We start from the raw sequence: 17,108 nt of genomic DNA on the forward strand, positions 1-17,108 counted from the left end.
CACCACATGGACTACTACCACATGGACTGCCACCACATGGACTATTACCACATGGACTACTACCACATGGACTACCACCACATGGACTATTACCACATGGACTACTACCACATGGACTACTACCACAAGGACTGCCACCACATAGACTACTACCACATGGACTACTTCCACATGGACTGCCACCACATGGACTATTACCACATGGACTACTACCACATGGACTACTACCACATGGACTAATACCACATGGACTGCCACCACATGGACTACTACCACATGGACTGCCACCACATGGACTATTACCACATGGACTACTACCACAAGGACTGCCACCACATAGACTACTACCACATGGACTACTACCACATGGACTGCCACCACATGGACTACTACCACATAGACTACTACCACATGGACTACTACCACATGGACTACTACCACAAGGACTGCCACCACATAGACTACTACCACATGGACTACTACCACATGGACTGCCACCACATGGACTATTACCACATGGACTACTACAACATGGACTGCCACCACATGTTCTACTACCCTATGGACTACTACCACATGGACTGCCACCACATGGACTATTACCACATGGACTACTACCACATGGACTACTACCCTATGGACTACTACCACAAGGACTGCCACCACATGGACTATTACCACATAGACTACTACCACATGGACTACTACCACAAGGACTGCCACCACATAGACTATTACCACATGGAATACTACCACATGGAATACTACCACATGGACTACTACCACATGGACTACTACCACATGGACTACTACCACATAGACTACTAACACATGGACTACTACCACATAGACTACTAGCACATGGACTGCCACCACATGGACTACTAACACATGGAATACTACCACATGGAATACTACCACATGGACTACTACCACATGGAATACTACCACATGGACTACTACCACATGGACTACTACCACATGGACTACTACCACATAGACTACTAACACATGGACTACTACCACATGGACTACTACCACATGGACTACTACCACATGGACTACTACCACATAGACTACTACCAAATGGACTACTACCACATGGACTACTACCATATGGACTACTACCACATAGACTACTACCACATGGACTACTACCACATGGACTACTACCACATGGACTACTACCACATGGACTACTACCACATGGACTGCCACCACATGGACTATTATCACATGGACTGCCACCACATGGACTACTACCACATGGACTGCCACCACATGGACTACTACCACATGGACTGCCACCACATGGACTATTACCACATAGACTACTACCACATGGACTACCACCACATGGACTATTACCACATGGACTACTACCACATGGACTACTACCACAAGGACTGCCACCACATAGACTACTACCACATGGACTACTTCCACATGGACTGCCACCACATGGACTATTACCACATGGACTACTACAACATGGACTACTTTCACATGGACTACTACCACATGGACTGCCACCACATGGACTACTACCACATGGACTGCCACCACATGGACTATTACCACATGGACTACTACCACAAGGACTGCCACCACATAGACTACTACCACATGGACTACTACCACATGGACTGCCACCACATGGACTACTACCACATAGACTACTACCACATGGACTACTACCACATGGGCTACTACCACAAGGACTGCCACCACATAGACTACTACCACATGGACTACTACCACATGGACTGCCACCACATGGACTATTACCACATGGACTACTACAACATGGACTGCCACCACATGTTCTACTACCCTATGGACTACTACCACATGGACTGCCACCACATGGACTATTACCACATGGACTACTACCACATGGACTACTACCACATGGACTACTACCCTATGGACTACTACCACAAGGACTGCCACCACATGGACTATTACCACATAGACTACTACCACATGGACTACTACCACAAGGACTGCCACCACATAGACTATTACCACATGGACTACTACCACATGGACTGCCACCACATGGACTACTTCCCTATGGACTACTACCACATGGACTATTACCACATGGACTATTACCACATGGACTACTACCACATGGACTGCCACCACATGGACTATTACCACATGGACTACTACCACAAGGACTGCCATCACATAGACTACTACCACATGGACTACTACCACATGGACTGCCACCACATGGACTACTACCACATAGACTACTACCACATGGACTACTACCACATGGGCTACTACCACAAGGACTGCCACCACATAGACTACTACCACATGGACTACTTCCACATGGACTGCCACCACATGGACTACTACCACATGGACTGCCACCACATGGACTACTACCACATGGACTGCCACCACATGGACTATTACCACATGGACTACTACCACAAGGACTGCCACCACATGGACTATTACCACATGGACTACTACCACATGGACTGCCACCACATGGACTACTACCACATAGACTACTACCACATGGACTACTACCACATGTACTACTACCACAAGGACTGCCACCACATAGACTACTACCACATGGACTACTACCACATGGACTGCCACCACATGGACTATTACCACATGGACTACTACAACATGGACTGCCACCACATGTTCTACTACCCTATGGACTACTACCACATGGACTGCCACCACATGGACTATTACCACATGGACTACTACCACATGGACTACTACCCTATGGACTACTACCACAAGGACTGCCACCACATGGACTATTACCACATAGACTACTACCACATGGACTACTACCACAAGGACTGCCACCACATAGACTATTACCACATGGAATACTACCACATGGAATACTACCACATGGACTACTACCACATGGACTACTACCACATGGACTACTACCACATAGACTACTAACACATGGACTACTACCACATAGACTACTAGCACATGGACTGCCACCACATGGACTACTAACACATGGAATACTACCACATGGAATACTACCACATGGACTACTACCACATGGAATACTACCACATGGACTACTACCACATGGACTACTACCACATGGACTACTACCACATAGACTACTAACACATGGACTACTACCACATGGACTACTACCACATGGACTACTACCACATGGACTACTACCACATAGACTACTACCAAATGGACTACTACCACATGGACTACTACCATATGGACTACTACCACATAGACTACTACCACATGGACTACTACCACATGGACTACTACCACATGGACTACTACCACATGGACTGCCACCACATGGACTATTACCACATGGACTGCCACTACATGGACTACTACCACATGGACTGCCACCACATGGACTACTACCACATGGACTGCCACCACATGGACTATTACCACATGGACTACTACCACATGGACTACCACCACATGGACTATTACCACATGGACTACTACCACATGGACTACTACCACAAGGACTGCCACCACATAGACTACTACCACATGGACTACTTCCACATGGACTGCCACCACATGGACTATTACCACATGGACTACTACAACATGGACTACTACCACATGGACTACTACCACATGGACTGCCACCACATGGACTACTACCACATGGACTGCCACCACATGGACTACTACCACATGGACTACTACCACAAGGACTGCCACCACATAGACTACTACCACATGAACTACTACCACATGGACTGCCACCACATGGACTACTACCACATAGACTACTACCACATGGACTACTACCACATGGGCTACTACCACAAGGACTGCCACCACATAGACTACTACCACATGGACTACTACCACATGGACTGCCACCACATGGACTATTACCACATGGACTACTACAACATGGACTGCCACCACATGTTCTACTACCCTATGGACTACTACCACATGGACTGCCACCACATGGACTATTACCACATGGACTACTACCACATGGACTACTACCACATGGACTACTACCCTATGGACTACTACCACAAGGACTGCCACCACATGGACTATTACCACATAGACTACTACCACATGGACTACTACCACAAGGACTGCCACCACATAGACTATTACCACATGGACTACTACCACATGGACTGCCACCACATGGACTACTTCCCTATGGACTACTACCACATGGACTATTACCACATGGACTATTACCACATGGACTACTACCACATGGACTACCACCACATGGACTACCACCACATGGACTACTACCACATGGACTACTACCCCATGGACTGCCACCACATGGACTATTACCACATGGACTACTACCACATGGACTACTACCACATGGACTGCCACCACATGGACTATTACCACATGGACTACTACCACATGGACTACCACCACATGGACTGCCACCACATGGACTATTACCACATGGACTATTACCACATAGACTACTACCACATAGACTACTACCACATGGACTACTACCACATGGACTACTACCACATAGACTACTACCACATGGACTGCCACCACATGGACTACTAACACATGGACTACTACCACATAGACTACTACCACACGGACTACTACCACATGGACTACTACCACATGGACTGCCACTACATGGACTATTACCACATGGACTGCCACCACATGGACTACTACCACATGGACTGCCACCACATGGACTACTACCACATGGACTGCCACCACATGGACTATTACTACATGGACTACTACAACATGGACTACCACCACATGGACTATTACCACATGGACTACTACCACATGGACTACTACCACATGGACTACTACCACATGGACTACTACCACAAGGACTGCCACCACATGGACTACTACCACATGGACTGCCACCACATGGACTATTACCACATGGACTACTACCACATGGACTACTACCACATGGACTATTACCACATGGACTGCCACCACATGGACTACTACCACATGGACTGCCACCACATGGACTACTACCACATGGACTGCCACCACATGGACTATTACCACATGGACTACTACCACATGGACTACCACCACATGGACTATTACCACATGGACTACTACCACATGGACTACTACCACAAGGACTGCCACCACATAGACTACTACCACATGGACTACTTCCACATGGACTGCCACCACATGGACTATTACCACATGGACTACTACAACATGGACTACTACCACATGGACTACTACCACATGGACTGCCACCACATTGAAAACTATCATATGGACAACCATCAGACTAATTTCATTACACGATTTTATCGACCTTCTTCAGTCCTAGTACGTCTATGGTTTATATCTTAGTAAGACTAGAATGACTGTGGTTCATCTCGTAGAATTTTCCATTATCTATAATGACATACTATAAATTTCACACTCAATGTTTCACAATCTAGTTCTTGAAAAATCAGCAAATATATTTGTATATTATTTTTATATAAAGAGAAAACTTTGCAATTCTTATGTTATGTAAGAAAAATGAATACTACCACATGGACTACTACCACATGGGCTACTACCACAAGGACTGCCACCACATAGACTACTACCACATGGACTACTACCACATGGACTGCCACCACATGGACTATTACCACATGGACTACTACAACATGGACTGCCACCACATGTTCTACTACCCTATGGACTACTACCACATGGACTGCCACCACATGGACTATTACCACATGGACTACTACCACATGGACTACTACCACATGGACTACTACCCTATGGACTACTACCACAAGGACTGCCACCACATGGACTATTACCACATAGACTACTACCACATGGACTACTACCACAAGGACTGCCACCACATAGACTATTACCACATGGACTACTACCACATGGACTGCCACCACATGGACTACTTCCCTATGGACTACTACCACATGGACTATTACCACATGGACTATTACCACATGGACTACTACCACATGGACTACCACCACATGGACTACCACCACATGGACTACTACCACATGGACTACTACCCCATGGACTGCCACCACATGGACTATTACCACATGGACTACTACCACATGGACTACTACCACATGGACTGCCACCACATGGACTATTACCACATGGACTACTACCACATGGACTACCACCACATGGACTGCCACCACATGGACTATTACCACATGGACTATTACCACATAGACTACTACCACATAGACTACTACCACATGGACTACTACCACATGGACTACTACCACATAGACTACTACCACATGGACTGCCACCACATGGACTACTAACACATGGACTACTACCACATAGACTACTACCACACGGACTACTACCACATGGACTACTACCACATGGACTGCCACTACATGGACTATTACCACATGGACTGCCACCACATGGACTACTACCACATGGACTGCCACCACATGGACTACTACCACATGGACTGCCACCACATGGACTATTACCACATGGACTACTACAACATGGACTACCACCACATGGACTATTACCACATGGACTACTACCACATGGACTACTACCACATGGACTACTACCACATGGACTACTACCACAAGGACTGCCACCACATGGACTACTACCACATGGACTGCCACCACATGGACTATTACCACATGGACTACTACCACATGGACTACCACCACATGGACTATTACCACATGGACTGCCACCACATGGACTACTACCACATGGACTGCCACCACATGGACTACTACCACATGGACTGCCACCACATGGACTATTACCACATGGACTACTACCACATGGACTACCACCACATGGACTATTACCACATGGACTACTACCACATGGACTACTACCACAAGGACTGCCACCACATAGACTACTACCACATGGACTACTTCCACATGGACTGCCACCACATGGACTATTACCACATGGACTACTACAACATGGACTACTACCACATGGACTACTACCACATGGACTGCCACCACATTGAAAACTATCATATGGACAACCATCAGACTAATTTCATTACACGATTTTATCGACCTTCTTCAGTCCTAGTACGTCTATGGTTTATATCTTAGTAAGACTAGAATGACTGTGGTTCATCTCGTAGAATTTTCCATTATCTATAATGACATACTATAAATTTCACACTCAATGTTTCACAATCTAGTTCTTGAAAAATCAGCAAATATATTTGTATATTATTTTTATATAAAGAGAAAACTTTGCAATTCTTATGTTATGTAAGAAAAATGAATAGTAAATATAAGAATGAAAATAAAAATTAAAAAAATAAACAAATAAATGTTTAATTGAAGAAATGTTTTCTGAAATTTGCATCCAATTCATGCCAGTGTTTCAATCAAGCAGTATTTGAGAGATTCACATTAGAAAGTGGATTTGTTTAAGGCCTTAAAATGTAATTGCCTAGTCCCTGGGGAACAAAGGATCACTGTCTATTTATAGGACAAACATGCAAGTACTCTACTTCTTTCATTTACAGTACATCCCATATATGGTCATTATTTAGTAGAATATATTGTTTTATTTGCGTTTTAAATGTATAGTGTTCAGTCTTAAAACTAATCAAATAAATATGAATGCTTTTTAATCCCTACATGTTCACGTTTTCATTTTTTAAAATGTGTATTACTTCCAGGATATAATGTTTATTCTCTCTATTGCTTTTCTGTGAGAAGGGGTGGGGGGGACCCACTACTACTGGAAGATTCCCTTGTTGTATCTTTTTTCCTGTTTTCTTTACAATTTCAAAACCATCCCTCTCCAGCCATTCCTCTCCAACTATCCCTCTCCAGCCATTCCTCTCCAGCCATTCCTCTCCAGCCATCCCTCTCCAGCCATTCCTCTCCAGCCATTCCTCTCCAGCCATTCCTCTCCAGCCATTCTTCGCTCTTGTTCTGCTTCCCCCCCCCCCCCACGGTCTCCCTTCCAGGCCGTTGCGTAAGTCCCCTTCTGGTTGTTCATTTTTCAATGGCTCTTCTGGATAGCCCACTTCGGGCATTGATAAGACCAGTGGTCTTCCTGTTGGCAAAACCAACATTGTTGCCTTCTTCCAGGAGTTGTGACAAGAACCTTGTAAGTCCTTGGGTCGTTTTCAAACCTGAGTTGGACATAATGAGGCAGCTCGGCATCTTTTCGTGGTTTTAACCACGCCGCCCACTAATCCGTAGTGCCCAATCTCAAGGCCTCCAATTCGGATCCTTTCTCAGCAAAGGACTGAAAAGTTTTTTCTATTTTATTTTTAGACATAGCAGGCAATACCCAGTGGAGGGTCAACCTTATTTTTGTCTCCTCCAGGATGGTCACTTCCACTCTGTTGGTGTCATCCGTTTCGAAGACCCTTCCCTGGATACGACTCCTGACCACCGCGAGGAAACGCCAAGGTACCAAATAAATGGATTTTCAAAATGGTACAGGGGAGGCACCCCTTACGACCTGAGCCCTAAGGCGGCAACAATGGATGCCATAGTGCCTCTGACGGACAACTTGAGAAGTAAAGTACCTGGAGGATGGACGAGACCTCCCTCCAAATCCCTACTTTCAATAAAAAATGTCTTCCCAGACATGTTAATAGTATAAGTAAACACAAAAGTTACTAAAAAAAATCGTAAATAAAAAAATAAGAAAGCTAAAAATAATAAAACCAAACCTAAAGGTAAAAAGATCAGGAATAATCAGATCGAAATCACTTGAAATCCACAAGGAAATTGTAAGGAGTAAAGAAAGACATCCTGTGAATGAACTCCCCACACCGTTCTATGGTATCATGTGTATTAGTTGTTAAGGATCGTACATGTTCCTTTAGCTGTTGCAGCCGCTGTGCAAGCAACACTTATCTACAATTTTGTAGACGTCTAGTAACAATAATTCAGACTTATTGTCCACTCCTACTATTAATTCGTGTATTTCAACTCGTTTATTTATTCCGTAATATAAAAAAAATACTTAGCAATTAATTAAAAAAAAATTTATAATAAGCACTTTTATGTTGTTTACAAATTATTATTATTATTATTATTATTGTTATTTATTTGAAACGAACGTATATTCATTTCATTCTCTGGCCGTGTCAAGGTCGGGTTTCGTTAAAGGGAAACAAAATTCATGGCAGTCCCTTTATCAGTTTCCACCGAGGAATTTTCTGGTGATGTGGCAGGTCTGCAGTAGTACTGCCCTCTGACAGGCAACGAGAATATTCCTAGGAATATTATTATTATTATTATTATTAAAAATATGAAAAATGTTACAGTCTAATGAAACGCTGCACTAAAAATTTAAGAGTAACCTTTCTTAGAATGATCAACTTTGGTAGTAATAAGATTTACATCAATTTGTTATTGTACTTGTCTCCTTTTACCGTTGGGGCACCAAGCAAGATTTGTCGACCGTCTTTCTCCATTCCTCCCTATCTTTTGCATGTTTAAAACCTCTTTCATTTGTAGGCCATCCATTCTTTTATGTTGTCCTCCCATCACTTTCTATGTCTTCCTCTTCTTCTTTTTCCTGGTACTGTTCCCTGAAGGAGGGTCTTTGCGAGCCCCGTGGATCTTGTTATATGGCCATATTTTTTAAGCTTGCGTTTCTTTACAATAGTTAGCAGGTCATCATGGGGTCCTATCGCTGCAGTAACCCTGTCTCTAATCTCTTGGTTTGTGATGCGGTCTTTGAATGGGATGCCTAGGATCCTTCTGTAGCATCTCAATTCCATTGCTAGGATCCTCCTCTCTAGCTCTGCAGTCAGCGTCCAAGACTCGCAAGCATATAAAAATGTTCTGATACCATAATTTAAAATATAATTTGTAGAATTGAAATATACATTTACTTGCATTACCGTTGATATGTGCTAAGACTAGATATGGTTTATTTGGCCATAGTAAAAAGACCAACAACTAAAAGCTCTCCCATTCATTCCTTTGGCCAGGGAAGACCTTAGGCATAGGCAAACTAGGCAGCCGCCGAGGGCCTCCGATCGCACAGTACTCAAGGAATTAATATTTTTTAAAGAAAAAAAATGCGAAAAATGAATGAAATCTTAGATTCCACTAGCCTAGTTCTATGTCTCTATATGACTCAAGACTTGGACAAAATGTTTAGATCTACTTGTTAGACTATGCATGTTTGAAGAGAGAATATTGTTTCTACCTTTTGGTAAAATGTCGAACTTGTCTTCTGTATTGTGTACAAAATGTTAATTAAATGAAGTAACAAAAATAAATAAAAAATAAAATTAAAATAACATTAGATATATAGCAAGCAAATGAAATGTGTTGCATAGGAATCTTTTGAAGTTAAATATGTTTTTACTAATACAATGAATGACGATACTGATTTAGGGAGCAGGTTTATAACAAAGATTTAGAAGATAGAGAGATGTACAAATTGATCATGGAAATGGAATAGTGTCACTCTCTGACCAATGCTTAGTATTTAGTTGAAACTTGTTTCAAAACTCTTAAAGTTAACGCCATTATATTTATACAAAAACTTCAAACAGGCCTTAATTAACATTTTTAGGAATATACGAATCTATCATATCGGCACTCATATCTCACACACAAGAAGGATTGCAGAGACTTGTGAATGCTCTGACAGCTGTTTGTCAAGAGTTTAGTCTTACAATAAGCCTATCTAAGACCGAAACCTGGCACAAGATGTAGCAGAAATATTGGCAATCACACACTTACGTTTTGCAGGAATTCACATGCTTGGGAACTGTGACAGGTTGGGGAAAGTAACGTGTGTTTGGCGAGTTTAATGTCTAGGGGATGATTATTTTTAAAGCTATCACACAACCTATCAGCATATAAATCGGAAGCAGGCACGCAACGAGACAAGCAATGAAAGAGAGATACAAGAGTTAAATTAAAGAATATTTATTTACTAAAATATTTACATAAAAGAATAAAAAGGGGGAGGGCTTGTATCTATCTCTAATCAATACTATATTTAATCAATACTCTTGCACTTAATAAGAGAGTATGTCACTTTTTGTCTTCTGAACTTAGCTGGTTGTCCTGTCGATGTCGCAGCTGGCTGTGTCCTGGCTTGAGGTTCTGCAGCTGGAGGTGGCGCTCTAGCGGGTAGAGGGACGCCGGTGATATAGTTCTTGTGGAGTCTCAATCCAAAGTTATAATATCTGTAGTGGGCACAGTAGGGCGGGAGGCCGACTACCGTGGGCACAAGTGTACTGCGGGCAGAGCTGATCTGCCGTGGGCAGCGTAGTTGACAGGATAAGTCCAGTGAGTTGCGGAGGGTTTGGCGTAGCTATGACGTCTCGCACAGATCTGGGTCTATAGGGACGTCGCACCTAATAAGTTGACAGGTGGGCTGTCGATTAGGCGGGCAAATAGATCCGATAGCGCCAAGTAGTAGAGTTGAGTAGATCCACGTATGCAGTAGATGATACTCAATAGCAAATAGGCAGTTGACTAGGCAGACAATGCCAAATAAATAGGCAGGTGAGTGATCCGATAAATAGGCAAGTGCAGTGCTGAATAGCACTAAGCACAAAGGCAGACACCTGAGGGAGGCTGCGGATAATAAAGACAAGTTAGGACATGTCTCTCATGCATCTTATCGATGCCCTCGACTGAGGCGCATTCGTCAGATAGGTAAAGTTGCTTTGGAGCACAATGGGGAGATGATGACAAATGGGGTTTGGAAAACAGATGGCTGATAGTAGCAATATAAAATGTACATAAAAGGGGAAATAATAAACTCAAATAACCAACACAAGTTGGAAGAGAAAAAAAAGGGGGGGGGAATGGGCGGTGGTCAGCGACCATGACGGTTTGTTTACATACGACCGTCGGCCGAGAACAATGGAACAATGGCGCAACTCTCGTCAAAGTAGATTGACTAAAGGGGAGATAACTCATATCTCTTCTCTAAGCGCAGTATTAGTGCGATAGTAAAATTGTCAAGGCGGTCCGCCGAGATAAAGGAAATAAAATAAGATGTACAAATATATACATGGTTGCATCAACGATCAATTGAGCAACGTAGCATCAAAAGATTAATGCAATACATAAATAAATATGCCATGTTTATGTTTTCTACTTACGACAGTGAGAAATACACAATGCACTAATAAGATGGAACTTGTGATTAAGTTCGGCTTACCACCAGGTATTCCTCTAAGAGAAAGGATAAATGAAGTTGTCCAGACTCGATAGCTCAGCTCGAATGAGAAAATGAGAGGGTCTGGCTTGATTTAATTTACCTTATAAAGGCCGGGAGATGTGGGCGGAAACAGGAAATGTCGTAGGCTAAGAATTATCTTACACGTGGGTGAAGTCCGACGAAAGTCGCACCTTGGAGTGTCACGAGGCGCGTTGACCCGAGTAATCCCTTTGATCAAAGAGAGACGTGGGAGAGGGGGGGGGGGAGAAAGATTGGTTTGCATTCCACCCAAGGTGGTGTCAACTGCGGCCGTCAGACATCCGGCGAGTAAGATCAAAGAGACTGTGTGTTTATCTTTCCCCGATCAAGGGGAGATAAGTGAAAGGACGCGGCCTAGCTATCTCCAAGGTGGTGGACTAAGTCTAGCCTGGAGAGGAAAAGGTGGGGCGGGTAAAGAAATTGGGGATAGGACGGGGAAATAACTAAAATCAAATAAATAAAATAATAGATAATAATAATTAATGCTGTGATAAATTTGAGTGACTCTGACAGCAAGCTTTTGACTTGTCACAGGAACAACAATAACCAGCAACCTAGATCTAGACACTGAGCTGACAAAAATGAATAGGAAAGGTTTCTGCAGCAATGGCAAAACTCTCCAAGCGCGTGTGGGAAAATACCAAATTGAGTACGGCAACCAAAATCCTAGTCTACAATGTCTGCGTTCTGAGCACACTTCTTTATGGCAGGGAGAGCTTGGCAACTTACATGCGTCAAGAACACAGATTATACAGCTTCCTCTTACGCTGCCTGCGACGCATAATGTGCGTCTCCTGGAGGGATCATGTTCCCAACCAGGACGTTCTAAAACGGGCCAAGTATGCTCTTCTTACACAGAGAAGACTACGATGGCTCGGTCATGTCACTCGCAAGTCAGACATGCTATACGCTGAGATGCAGAGGGAGTCAGACCCAAGGGCCGCCCAAAACTAACCTACAAAGATGTCTGTAAGCGAGAAATAAGGGCATCGAACAAAGTATGTGGTAGGAGATAGCCCAATACCGGACAACATGGAGACAGACTGAACGTGCTGGTACGAACTTCGATGAATGCAAAAAAATAAAAAACAACTGCGTTAGCCAAGAGAAAGAAAAAGAAATCTACCCAGTCAACTAACCTTAAGTCAGATGCATATTCACGCACAAACTGTGGCAAACTCTGCCGCTCTAAAATCGTCTTGATCAGTCACACAAGATTCTGCCCCGTGTCAAGACGAGACTAATGGCATTGATTCACCTGATTATATATATATATATATATATATATATATATATATATATATATATATATATATATATATATATATATATATATATATATATATATATATATATATATATATATATATATATATATATATATATATATTGTTATAAACCTGGTGGTGGCACAGATGGGGGTAGTGGTGTGTGTGTAGTCAGCCGACGCGAATCGCCCCAGGCCAGCGCTAGACGAGCGGTCAACCGTGACGATTTACGACGGTCAGCCGAGACGAGTGTCAACAAGAAGGTTCGAGTAGGATCGGCGTGGAGAACAGAGCTCAAGAGCGTCAAGAGGGATGTAGTCATATGAACACCCAGAATGGTCGAGCGACGTTCTGCCCGGTTCTAGAAGGCCAGCAGGGACCCTATATAAAGAGCGAAGGTATCAGAGACGAGTCAGTTACAACTTCCCGATCTACAGTTCGTTACTACGGCTCAGTACAAGTCCGAGACGAGACAGAGAGACCAGTGCAAGAGTTGATACGGCAGCACGGCTAGTAACAGGAGAGATATTTGTACAGTCTTGTGCTACGTGCTGCCAATTGTACAGTATTGGCTGTTATTTTATTGACATTAAACTATTACGTTATTTGGAGCCCTGAGTTGTCAAGTTCTTTCAGTTGGTTCTGTAAGGTGCAGTTTGCAGAGAGCCAGAAGTGAGATTCGTAACAATATATATATATATATATATATATATATATATATATATAGGGCCGCCACTACCTATTGTGCAATGTGTGCATTGCACGCAGGCGGCCGACTTTAGGGGGCGGCCAAATCATTGTTCCAATGTTACTTTAAAGAAAAAAGTTACATTATAAAAATACTTATATATGTTATATAAATTACAATTATTCCATTACCCTTTGAAAATATAAACGGCATTCGTACAAAAGAAACTATTTTGGAAACAAGACTAAAAAAATAGAGCAGCGAACTAGGGATTCCATGGTTTTTTCGATTGGCGCCTACTCATTTCTGGTCTTCAATTTTCGCGGGTTGTTTGTAATATTTGTTTTTGAGTCGAATAGCCCGCACTGTAAGTAGATCTATTACCGCAACTTAAAAAGTCAATTTTAAAAACATTTTTATTGGGGGTAGGGCGCTAGTTCCTCTCATGTGGAGGGGAAGGGCGCAACGTTCTGACAAAAGGAGATGTTTTGGAGTGTGTGTGTTTCTTAGGCGGCAGTAAGAAGAGGTTAAGCGATTTATTGGTGTTTATGCAGTGACAATGATGAAATTACTGTACCTAGTGTCAATGTGAGACGATCTTTAGACATGAAAGAAAAAATACTTTTTTTTTAGAGCTAGATTGTGTTGAATTAAATATCAGTTTGTTTCATGACTATTAGATCTATACTTTATCTCAAGTGAAATCGTGACTAATAACAATTATATTGAGTTCTTGTTCACAAAGAAGTTTGTTCAAATTTATTTAAAGGTTAGTTATTTATTAGAAAATATAAAAAGCTTACATCGGTTCAGTTGTACTAGCTATTTGGAGCTATAAGCCAACAACCGACCAAGAACGGGAAAGGGGGGAAGGGGCTGCTAAAAAAAATGTTCAGACCCCTTGCCGTCTTAAGCGGAAACCTGTCGTATCTTCAATCCTGCCTCCAGGAAGAACTTTTTACAACGCTTAAAAATGATGTAGGCAACACTAATTCCCACCCAAAAAAACAACAAAAAAAAAACAGCAACGTTTTAGTGAAGTTTCGTGACGTTAATTCGGATTCTATACACAGGAATAAATGAATGGAAATTAAAAATAAAATCTAAAAATTGTGACTAAGTTTCCTTTTTTTATTATTAGATTCTTTAAAAACAACTCACAGACCTCACTGTGGAAGCCTACATCGCTCCTCTATGCACCAGCTTCTAAAGGGGGCTCGAACAAAAATGTTGTTATCTGGGGAGTCGCCACCCGGGAATGTGAGATACACTGCCTTACTATGTTTTATTTCATTTCATTGTTTAAGTGACTTGTACTTTAGATTATTTACTTTGTATTAAACTCAAGAAAAATATTCAGCGCTGAGCTGCTTCATGGATACATTTGTAGGCAACTTTGAATCCATCTATGTCAGGTGATTGTGGATACAATGCACATCTCTCCAAAATACAATCGTGATAATTATCATGAAAGTGTACAGAACGTTGAAAATGTTCCACTGTCAACGGCTTTTGTATTTCGAGCTTTTTTTTTTTATTGTGTTTTAACGTAAAATAACAAACAAGTGAACATATCCACGTCCAGACCATATAGCACTGTTGAACAGTTAAAGTTATCAAGAAATAGTATATATATATAGATCATGATCATTTACACTATTCATTGTAATATACCAGCTGCAGCTCAACAGTAATAAATTCATCGCCACAAATACAGGAGCATAAGTGAGTATTCAGAACGAGATCAGTTGTTTAGGAGCCTAAGTGAGTAGACTGAATGTTGATCACAAAGAACCAAAATGTCAGATGTCTGAAGGCTCGTTAATCCGAAATTGTTCCTAGTGCTTGGTTCATAGATCATTCATAGGGATACAACAACGATGCGAATAGGAAAGGATAGAATGGAATGGTCTACAAAAAATGGATTTAAAATAAAAAGCACTTTTGGAACAGTGTCCAACTCAGTCTTAAGCCCTAATAAAAAAAAATTTTGGAAAAGAAAAGGGGGCGGCATTTTTAATTTCGCACGCAAGCGCCACAACCCTCGCGGCGGCCCTAAATATATATATAGAAATATATCAATGATACAAACGGGAAAAGCCAGATTCGAAACGAGATAATTGACCTGTGCAAATCACCCCTTCCGCCCCGTTCCTCTAATACTTTCAGTGGTTTTATGAATATACAGGGGAAAAAAATGGGTCGATCTGGCTACAATTGTCCCCTCCAACGCACGATTACAGCTAGACACCGTTACAATAAACCAGATGAAAAACAATTTCTTTAAAGCATTCCAAGTCACTGATGCATTAACGCTAGGTTAAAACACGGGTTGATGTTTGTGTAATTAATATAAAGTTACATCTAATGTTTAGAATATTTTAAGTGAGATCTCTACATTTTATTTTTAACGGTTTTTTTTTTGTGACTAAAGCACAATTATTTTTTTCCCTTTGGTGTTATCCCTATCCCTGGATGGCTGCCTGGTCGTGAGGTTTGCGCGCTGGACTGTCGTTCGGATTTATCGATGGTCGAGGGTTCAAATCCTGCCCGCTCCCATCCCCCGTCGTCCTGCGGGAGGTTTGGACTAGGAAGTAAACTATCTTCAACTCTGAAGGAACATCCGAAACATGTAAAACAAACAAACAAACAAGTTGTTATGTGGTCAACAACTGGTCATTAGTCATGGTTCAAACACAAGGAACCACTTCGCGCCATTCTTGCTACGTCACAGGCTGTGGACCCTAAAGTTCGTGGGCCCGGGTTCACTGAGCTCCTTCGAGCCACGGATGCTACGCCACTGCCGACCTCCCTACACAAACACATGCTTCTGGACTGAGACTTATAGGTTCATTTTTCTAGCTTTCCCCGTGACCACCCCAAAAATAAAAAGATTTTCCATAAAATCGCTAACTTTTATTCGGCTT

The sequence above is a fragment of the Biomphalaria glabrata genome, chromosome 12 (assembly GCF_947242115.1).
Source record: "Biomphalaria glabrata chromosome 12, xgBioGlab47.1, whole genome shotgun sequence".
NCBI classification, from domain to species: domain Eukaryota; kingdom Metazoa; phylum Mollusca; class Gastropoda; family Planorbidae; genus Biomphalaria; species Biomphalaria glabrata.